This window comes from Strigops habroptila, chromosome 3, assembly GCF_004027225.2.
Source record: "Strigops habroptila isolate Jane chromosome 3, bStrHab1.2.pri, whole genome shotgun sequence".
NCBI classification, from domain to species: Eukaryota; Metazoa; Chordata; class Aves; order Psittaciformes; family Psittacidae; genus Strigops; species Strigops habroptila.
The window spans coordinates 33597701-33608880 of NC_044279.2; positions in this window are offsets into that span (position 1 = coordinate 33597701).

Genomic DNA, 11180 nt, shown 5'->3' on the forward strand with positions numbered 1-11180 from the left:
CTGGTCTAATTATCTGTCCCAGATGTGAGGGGCTGTTTCTGGCTACAGGTCTGCTAGACTCAACTTTGTAAAGGAGTCCAGGAATGGGTTTATGGGCTGAGCATGCGCTTGCTTGTAGAAACGAATTCACTAATTGTATTGTTTCACATGCCTCACACAAGCTGTATATTTGAAGCTCTTTAAAGCAGTTAAGCCCTTCTGCAGTTTCCAGTCTTCTACAGTGAAGCTCGTGTACCAAAATGGAAAGTCAGTAGTAAAATAATTCAGCTGGACATGGCAATTTGGAATGTAGTTGCACAAGTATGGTATTTTCCATCCAAATCCCTGAAATTTCATGACCTAGACGTTGATGCTCACTGGCTGTTTCAGCATGTGTGGGTGGATCTAGGGCACTGTGTTGTATGGACCTGACTCTTAGTACCAATAATATGGCTTAGAAGCCAAACTTTAGAAATCAGTGCAAACTCAGAGCAACAGAAAAAGACATTTTGACATAGGAACCTTAAAAACAAGCTGTCTGAAAAGCACTGAAAGAATATAAGCCAAAGACTCGAGAAGTTAGAAAATACCAGAATTGGTCTGGAACCGGCCACATACAAAACTAATTTCTTTTTCTTCAGGTGTATGTATTATGGTGTGCTGTGTAATTACATTCAAACTTATCATAGACCACGAGCTATATCAGTGTACAGGACAGCACAGGTTCTGTATAAGAATAAAAACGCTAGATAGCTACTTGTGCAATAAGCACCATCTCTCAGAGACTGAAAAAAAAAGAGCAATGTAAGGCTTTGTTTCAGTCTATTGGTTTGCTATGTTTCCACGCCACAGATTTTAGTATGTTATGTGAGCTATAAAGGTGGCACAGAAATGGAGGTAGTCACCAGCTGTAAATTGGATAAGGGGTCCCTAATCAATCCTTGCACCTTTTTGTCCTAACAACCCCATTATTGTACTGTATGTATACTCCCCTTTAACACACATAAAATGTCAGTTGTGTGCTCTTTGTCAAAGACGGCTTAAGATTTGTTAAGTACTTTTCTTGGTAACATAGTTCCAGAGTGTGGCAAGAAAAGCTAATCTAAAATATTGTGATTGCTATTGCATTTCATATGGGCTTTAATCCATATTTCTCTTGTTGCAAATAGTTTGCTGATTTAAGGATGGTCGTGTATTCTGTCTCTAAATCAACAGAAAAATACTTCTGAATATGTAGATGACGCCAAGCTGTGTGGGGTGGTTGATTCACTTGAGGGAAGGGATGCCATCTAGAAGGACCTGGACAGGTTTGAGCAGTGGGCCCATATGAACCTCAGGAAGTTCAACACAGCCAAAAGTAAGGTCTGCACCTGTGTCAGAGCATCCTCAATATCAGTACAGACTGGGTATGAATTAATTGAGAGCAGCCCTTTGGAGGAGGACTTGCAGATGTGAATCTTCCATCCCTGGAAGTGTTCAAGGCAGGTTGGACAGGACTTTGAGCTACCTGATCTAGGGAGGATGTCCCTGCCATTGGCATGGGGATTGGACTATATGATCTTTAAAGGTCCGTTCCAACCCAAATCATTCTGTGATTCTATGAATATAGAAATGCCTAAACTAGCCCCTGATTTCTGCCACTCCTTTCTACTTCCCCTTAGAGCAGCAGGAACACATCTGCAAATAGCATCCTTGCTTCAGGTGCATGCAAGATGCAGGTGCTCCAACCAAACTACAGTAAAAGAAATGTCCATATTGGTTTGCAATCCATAAGTCTGCAGACTGAGACCTGAGCTTCCGAGTTGTGCTACTTGCTTGTAGCACACTACATATTCATTAGCTGTGAATTCACAGAATTCACTAGCTATGAATTCTGTAGTCCTGCTGGACTCATGGATCATTGGAAAGATCTGTTAAAGCTGGGGAGTGTCCAAGGGGAGAGAGGGGTGTCAGTTCCTGAATTTGCCTCTTCCCCTGTTGAGAAGGAAAAACTGTTGGATGGGAAAGAACATATATTGTGACTACAATGGGATTATTCACTTAGCGTGGCAGGATCAAACTGCTGTTTTGAAATAACCTTTCCTGTATTAGACATGCTAACATGCTGGAAGGAAGAAATAGCTCATATGAGTACTCAGATCATCCTCCAAGATGCAGGAATGGCACCAGTTTTGACTTTTGTTATTTTATCCAGTCTTACAGCCTCTCATGCACTTTTGGTCTGATTACCAGAATCAAGTTCAAGAGCTCTAGGGAAGTCTACAGGGTACATGGCCAATCTCTACAATGGCAGAGTTTATGCTAACTACAGCTCTTAAATACGATATTATTTTAATATTTTTTTCATTATATTGTTTGAAGCGGAGCCACTCAGTCTGCCTTGTGCAGTCTGCCAATTTTTAATCGTGAACTGAAATTTGACATGCTTATTTTATTAGGGAAAAAAATGCCAACATTGAAAATATGATTATTAATTTTAAAATGATGGTTTAGTTATTCTGCCTCCAAAAATGCAGTCAAATCTTCTGTCTGTAAATTTAGAAATACATGTAACTTATTTATTTTGCTGGTTTCTCTAAGAATGTAAGAAGTGGGGGTTTTTAATAAAATCTTTATGTGATTATAGACAGAGTATCCTGTAAACATGTTATACCCACAAACAAGATCAATTTATGTGATATTTAATCCATATTAACCCATTATGTCAAAACATTTAGCAGCTGCGTGCTCTTCATTTTTGTTCTTCAGTTTAATGGAAATTCCTCCTGTTAAATTCTTTGCTATCCAGACATTTTCCATTGCACGCTTTTTGGCCATTGGTCTTTAAATGGATTTTTTTACCAGTGCTTACTGATATTTAATGATGGGCAAGCCACCAGAAGTCCAAGTCTGAAGGTGGCCTTGTTACTCAATTTTGGCTTCATTCTACTTCTGTATTTGAAGTTGAAACAAAAGCGGAGTGAATAAAGAACTCGGCTTGCTACACTGTGGATCGCCACAACCTTGAAAGGTATATGTTTCCACTTCATAGAATCATAGAATCGTAGAATGGTTAGGGTTGGAAAGGACCTTAATATTATCTAGTTCCAACCCCCCTGCCATGGGCAGGTACACCTCACACTAGACCATGTCGCCCAAAGCTCAGTCCAACATTTCGTATCCAACACCCGTACTTTTCATGTAAATACATTGATTTACTGACTGTGCTTGTTATTTGCTCAGTAAGACACTTGACTAGGTCTATCTCATTGTCTCATTTTCTGCCACATTTAGGTCTACTGATGTGACTCTACAAATGACATTTCTTCAGTAAAGCTCTAATGATCCTGGCAATTGTATGGTAGGTTATACCACTGGCAAGGCATATTCATTTGAAGGTCTTAAATATTTTAAGGGATCTCACAGAACTTTGCTACTGTCTGAAAACCATTGCTTATCTAATGATAAAGAGCATATCTGTGCATTATAAACAATTTGGGGGTTGTCTTACCATGATAATTTTTCAGTCAGGATTAAGTGCAACCTATTATCTTAGTTTATTGCTATTCTTAACTCTGGGTTTGTCTAGTGGAAGTCACAGAAGCAATATACTCATAGATTTTCTTATGTAGTATCTCTCAGTCCTTGCAGACTTTGACAAAGAAAACCCAAACACACCAAAAAGAAAAGCCAGGTGCACAGGTAGTATTTTGCAATTGATACAGAAGACATTAATTTATAAGAAGCAACATCCCTTTCCATGTGACAGTTACACCTTTACAAAAAATTGTGATATTTTCAGCTGTATTCAACAATGTTTACCTTGTTAATATACCTGGGCTAGTTCCTAGAGGACTAGGGTTTACACCATACAGAATAACTATACCAGGGCATCCTTCCATTCAGGTTTTGTGAGGGAAGAAAAAGAGGCGTCTCAGGGTGGGGTTGACAACAGCAAGAGGCAGAGGAAGCATCCAGCAGGAGGAAAACCATAAGGAGAGCTGTGCATAGATCTATGTCAGTATGTGTGTATGCCAGTATTTCCCTTGGACTGGCTACAAGGAGGCAGCTTGGAACTCGCAGTTCACCATCCCCTCTTGAGGTAAGCCCTTATGTGTTTCATCCCAGGAAATTAAACAGAGATAACTCTTCTCTTTTCAATAATTTTATGTAATAACTAAATGAATATTAACATGGGATATTGGAAATTATTTTGTGAAACTCCTAATCACCTTCAGGAGATTATGACTTACAATTCCCACTGCATCAGATGTGCCTTTACTTTTCTCGTACGTTGTGTTCTTCTTCCTCCAGTCAAAAGCCTGCTGTTATGCATTGGAGAACTTAAGAGCTATTGAGTTAAAAAAAAGGAATGAGGAGCAGGATGCCTCTAGCTTTCCAAACGGAAGGGTGTTGGTTCTTCCTCAAGACAGGATAAAACTAGAAATAATACTGATTCCATAGATCAGAGGCCAGATTTTTCACCTGCCAGCTCAATACTCTTAAGCAGCAAACTGGGAGAAGCAGAGTCATATTCCACTGTGTTTAGTTTCTTTATTCGTGTTAGCCCAGGACCATAGTTATTGGCTCTGCCACAACCCTACTTCACTGAGAGCAATGAATTGCTTCCCTGTCTGGAGTACCTTACAGCTTGGTGATAGGGGCATTACCTGGGAATAAAGGGAAAGAAATTTATTTGACAAGGGAGCTGAATCCAGATGTCCAGAGTGGGTTAACTATAGCATTCAGTGTGAGAGGTGTGTGGTTTCTTGTTTCTTAAGACAGACCTTCAGTTTCTGTTCCATAAAAGATCTTTTAGAAAATATAAGCCCACATCTATTGATTGTCACTGGCAAAAAAAAAAGCTTCCATGTTCTGAATCATGATTGGAGAACAGAGACATATGTCTGTGCTTGATATTTCTTACTGGCTAAGTCTAAACAAGCCTTCATTCTGGGTGGAGGCATGGTGGTCCTTTGAAGTGTCTGATTTCCTCCTAACAGCTATGCAAGATATCAAGGTACTTAGCCTGTTTTAATTGCCTTACAGCCTCCTACATTTTAGGCTTTACAACCTTTTTACACATAGAACAAAACTTCAGTAAGATATCAACATTAGTGAAAATTTTACAAGAACTAATAGTCTTTGGAAATCTAACCTGCTGAAAATATCTGCTGTAGAACTGCACGTTATATGGGATGTTAGAGCAAAATCACCTTCGAAGTGTATTTAGTTTGTGCAGCTTGAAATAAATACAATCCACAATTATGATTCAATTTTTATCAAACAGACAAGAATAACTTGTCAAAAACATTTTTAAAAGCCTTTCCATGATCCTCTCATGTCTATTATCATATTCTTGACAACTCACTGAAGGGTATAAGGTATTTAAGTAGACATGGAAATTCAACTAGAAATGAAGAAGATAATTTAGAAGTCCAATAACAATTCCCTTTTGAGGGGGAAATTAAACATAAACCTGCTGAACTCACAAGTTTTGATTGATTAAAGAGAAAAAAAAAAAAGAATCTGTGTCCTTACTTGCATGATTGATCCAATTGCTTGTTCTTGAATAAATTTATTCGATAATTTAGGCAGTTCAGGCTTGTATAGTAAAATGAGCTGCTAATATCCATTTCCACTACAGTTCGATCCATTTCTGCTGCCTCCCAACCTGGGAAACCTGAGAGTCTATCCTTGACTACAGGAGCAGCTCCTCATCCACTTGTCTGATCAGTTTCAAATGAAGAATCACATCCCTCAAGTGAATTTGGGGTAATTCTTGCTGCTTGCTCACTTGGAACCATACACTTATCATACACTGATACTATTTCCTGTCAATAACAAGCTGGTATTCAAAGGTCTTTGCTCCTGCTTCCATCTTCTTTTTCCTTCTATTTGCTTGGTTAAAAAAAACAACAAGAACAACAAAAAGCCAACAAAAAACCCCACAACAACAACATCAAAACCAGAAAACTTTTTCTTGGTTTGAGTTTATGGTGTTGCCTTTGTATTAAAAATTTTGTTAAAATAACTAAGAATGAGTAAGTGTTGAACTCTATGCCAAGGCATGTTTTCTACCTTACTCAAACTTGTAAAGGGTAATACTTCAACCATCTTGTAGTGGCCATTGCAATGTAAATAGTCATTTTGTACGTGTAATGAGAAATAGTGGGCCTACAATTTTAGCTCCTATTATGTGGGCAAAGTCCAAAATTCATGAGTAATGATCTCAAGTATAAAGTACACGGATATCACCCAAACTTATTACTAGTTAGGCATGATTATGCTCTCACACAAATAACCCAGATGGTTCATTGTTGTTTGCATAATTGTGAACAGACATTTGTTGTCAGACATTGAAAATCTTTCAAAGTGCTCTTTTTTTATCCAAACAACAAATCAAGATCAGGAAAATAGACAATACTAATGTGAGAGAAGATAATCTATGCAAAAACAACAGATGAAAAGATACTTACTTGTAAAGGCAATCTCTAGTTGCTGAAGAAGCTCCTAAGTTGATGTCTGCATAATGATTTAAGTTTCTTATTGATATAATTTTTTAAAGTAATTTTCTCAACTTCAGGTTTTTGAAATAGGTTGGGTAGTTTTCACAGACATTACAGATACAAAGATGGTGACATATCAGCACCCCACCAGAGGGAAATTGTCCCCAGGCTGCAGAAGTGCCTACACACAAGTATGCCACTCTAATCACAGAGTAGGGGAATTTCATCCAAAAATAAAGTACTTGACAAGGAGTAAAGGAGCAAAGAGGAAGTCCATGCCAGACTGGAAAGACAACAAAGTAAACTCTGAAACTTAAATCTATCCAGGAAAGGCCTTAGGTACCAATTGAGAAGTGAGCATCACCCGAGAGAACCATATGTTCCTCCAGCTGAAGTTCTTCTTCTCAAGTGAGAAGAACTTCACAATGTTTGTAGTTCCCTTCTTCCATATTTTAATAATTCAGACAGCTGTTCCAGTTGGCAAGATCATGTGAAGCTTTAGCTTGGTCTAATTTCTGAAAAGCTTGTAACTTCCTGTGAATTCTATTCCTTGAAACTTACATGTATATTTAAATGTTTTGGAACAAATAAATTGTCAATATTCAAAATGTGAACTGTTTTGCTTCAAGATGGAATTTTTAAATTCAGTTTCTTCAGAAAATCAACTCATTCCTGCATTACGGGAATACTGCTGTATTCAGCCTTTCAAGAAAGTATGAAGGCCCTTAGAAATTAACTTCTCTGTGATAGCATCCTACTGCATGCGCAGATCTGGTCTTTCCTAATAGTTAGTCACCCATCAGTTCATCTGCACTGGAGTTAAAGTTTACACTTCTAATATCAACATTCACAAACCCAGACAATCTATAAATATATCATCACAGGATTGTCACCTTCCAGGAGCCAGGACAACAAAAATACAGACAAAATCTTAAGGTAAAGGCAGGTTAAATTTTCACACACACACACATATGAACATATAATTTTGAAGAAAGGGAAATCTAGGAACACTGCCAGAATACTTCCTGACATTGCACTGGTGATATCGAGTGGTTCTTTTGAAAGTAAGAGCACATCGAGACCTTCCAGATTTAAACTGAAGTATTTTGGTTATAAGGGATTTTTATTGTGCATTTCTTGAATATATTTCAGCTTTAAAAATACCATCTTTTGAGTCATTTAGTAACTGCAAAAAATATTTGATAAGCGAACATTTCCATTGCCAAAGAAGAATAATTTACATGTGGGACTAGGACAACTCCTACAGCTCGCTAGAAACCGCCAGTGTAACAGTAGTCTCTCTTCTACAAATGTAAAGAACAACGGACCAAGGCTCAAATCTCAGCAGATGTACACACTTGATTCACCCTAAAATAATAGTTAGGCCTTAAGCTGATTAACTTTCAGCATCAGGATTACAGGGGAAACCGTTTTCACAGTCCACTGAACATGGGGAATGAAGATGTCCACACATTACCATGGGCATCACTGGTACAACTACATTCGCATTTCCTTGTTCATTTTTCTGTGACTGTACTTACTGAATTATTACCAAGGCACCATAAGACCAGTGGCTCCTGTGAGATGCGGCTGTCCATGGGAGTCCGTCAAGGCAGAGCTTGGCAGCCTAGGCCTGTCCCATGATCCCAGCCAGGAGCAGGGCAGTGGTGGTCCACCAGACCAAGCCCCAGGCATCAGGCACCTCCCTTGGGATGAGCAGAGGCCAGTCTGGGACATGGGTTCACAGATGGGGCCAGCTCGGCAGGGCAGGTCCTGGGCTATGAATATGGGTTGGGTGCGGGTAGACCCCAGGGGAAGGGGTCAGGGACAGACAGGCTGTGCATAAAACTGATGAAGTTAAATGTCAGCGTCACGGCTAATAAATGGGCTCACCAGTAATGCCCCAGACACACTCACATTTCTACAGTGTTAAAAAACCCAGGTCAGGATCTATAAAAGCACACTCAGTGCTCATCAAAGGCTCCCACAACAGCATCACTATCCCTAGACTCCCAAAAAACATTTGTAGTGCTGCAGCGACTCCACCAGCAAACTGTGCTCCGGAGAGAAGGTCCTTCATGCTGTCAGGGCATGCTACAAAATCAGCATGTCATGCTCATCACAGCCCTGCAGTGACAGAGATCTCTTCCTCTGGTGCTGTCTCTGCAGATGCAGTAAATCATTTTCCCTGGCTACTGTTTGTGACAATGAAGCCAAGGGAAAACTTAAAGCTGTTACAGGGGTGACAATTCCTGGCAAAGATGAGTTATAGTACAGTAAAAAGAGCCAAGGAGCTGGTTTATGCACCACTCTGAACAGTGATGGATATTCTGCACTAAGTTGCATTTAGGAGCTGAAGGGAAAGAAAGCATTTGCCACTTTCTCCACTTAGTCTTTCTTTGTCTGAAAGTCTCTCCAAATGAAAATTCATGTACAACATGCAAGAGCTAAGTACAGTGCTATACTATGTTGTACTGTATAGAAACTCTTACTCTGCATGCATATTTCTTTTGTTCTACATTAGCATATTGTATTTTCAGACTGATTTCAAGCTCCAGAAATATTCATGCAAGTAGCAAAAGAGGACTTACACATCTTATCAATATATTACATTTGCATTAGTAGAGGGGCTCTGGAGACAGCAAACAACATACCTGTCTTCACCAGACAGTTAAGAGTGGGGCTAAAGATCCCTTTTTGGTAGATCTGGCTGTTATGATTCACTTTCTTAAGCCTGTAACATACTTTACCCATACTAATCACGACAAACTGTACTCCCTGAGACATACAAGTATCCTTCCCTGTTCTTCCTCTAAAACTGTCAGTATAGTCTTAATTAAAGTCAGACAGTAAGAATAACACCTAAACACACTTAGGTATGAATGGGCAAGAGGAGTGAAAATGCAAAAAACTGCAAACTTATTTCTTCCACTTGGCAGGTTAGAAAGATAAATTGCAGGGATTCAGTGGCTCTATCTTCAAGAATATTTGCCACCAGGCACCTCCTCTCTTGAGCACCATCCAAATCAAGTATTCTAATAACCAGCATAAGTTTATTTCTGTATAGCAGGACATCTTTCCCTGTTCTGATTTACTGTAGAATTGTGAAATGCAGTTTAATCTTGGCTACTTGAAATTCAATGATGCAAAATCATTCCTGATTTAAAACAGATTTCTCTTGCCTGAATAGAGCAGTGAACTACTAAATCCTTGTTTACCTGAAGTTAAGAAAATACCTAAGGTTACTGATAATTCTAAGTCTAACCTAAAAAATACCTATAAAAACTTAGAATATTGGTAATAAAAATATCTGGCACAATTTTTCCCTCTGAAGAAGTCATGGGACTTCGTTATATCTAATGCCACACTTTGGCAGCCACTTTTTGATACGTCAGGTAAAAATCTAATGGCTCATATTTAAAAATTTCTTTCTGGTTGGTTATTTTTTGGTGCCACCCATCACCTTACTTTGCACTTAACATCAAGAAGAGTGGACTTTAAAATTTACCCAGCAGGGAGTGAAAAATGTCAGGAAAAATCTTCTAGAGACTTCAAATTCTGAAAGTAATTTACCTGTCCTTGACCAAACTGACTGTAAACCCTCACTTGAAGATTACATTACACAGATAAATTACCTTACATACAGCCAGCGTTTTTGTCTGGTGTACGTCTGTATATTGGTTTTTCTTTTTTAATAAAATCAATCACTTCCATCTGATTTCAGAAAATTGTAGCAACCCACCTGTGCTGTGAAACAGCTGTATAGTCACACAGAGGAAGAAAAATGATCAATGTTTTAAGCTACATGCTCACTCACTTAATTACTATTGATGTAAAAAAAGAAAAAAGTTGTTAATTTTGTCACCAAAAATCATAACTTTGTCAAGAAAGGTACTCTACTGTCTTTCATGACCCTTAAAGAAAAAAAGGTGTGAAAAAAAAATGAAAATAAGGCCACAGTAACAAATATTCCCACAAACAGCTGTCAGAATTTAGGAAGCAAACATGAATTTCAATTTTGCAGCATGAAGCTATTTCCGGTTTTAAAGATTATTTCCTTTTAGGACTGCTTTAAATTTTCCTCCTCATCTTCTATGCTGTGCAAGTTGGTATACTACTTATATAGAACTTGTTTAGCATTAGTAGCTAAATTTGCTGAAGCCTCAGGCCACACACTGTGAGCTTTCACTTAAATATACTGAACTTTTACCTAGTCAAGTAAGAGAAGGTCCCAGAGCTGGTTCAAGCCAAAAGATAAGGAAGCTACATTCATGAACAGAACCTGCAGCCTCAGAGATAAGAAAATAAACGGCCAGCCTAGAGAAAATGAAAGGATCCAGTGAAGAATGGGAAGACACCAAACCCTAATATTACTACTGGTCCAAACTGTCGCATGAGGGATGCGGGAATTTAGACTGTAAGGGTGCAAATGCCCAATGATTTCTTTGTTCGAGGACCCTTTTCAGAGGCATCCAACTCAAGCTGTAGCACTACTAATAAAAAGGACTTTATAGAAGAATCTCTTTTTGGCTTATTGTTTCTGCAGAAACCTAGAGTCAAACCTTCTTATTGTGGCTGGCATTTTTTTACTCTTTATCCAAAGATAAATTTTACTTTCTATTTCTTTCTCAGCCTATGTTGAGCACACTTTCACCAGTTGGGTAAAAAAACCCTACAGATGGTTATTTAATCTCCTGACCTCTAACTAAATAT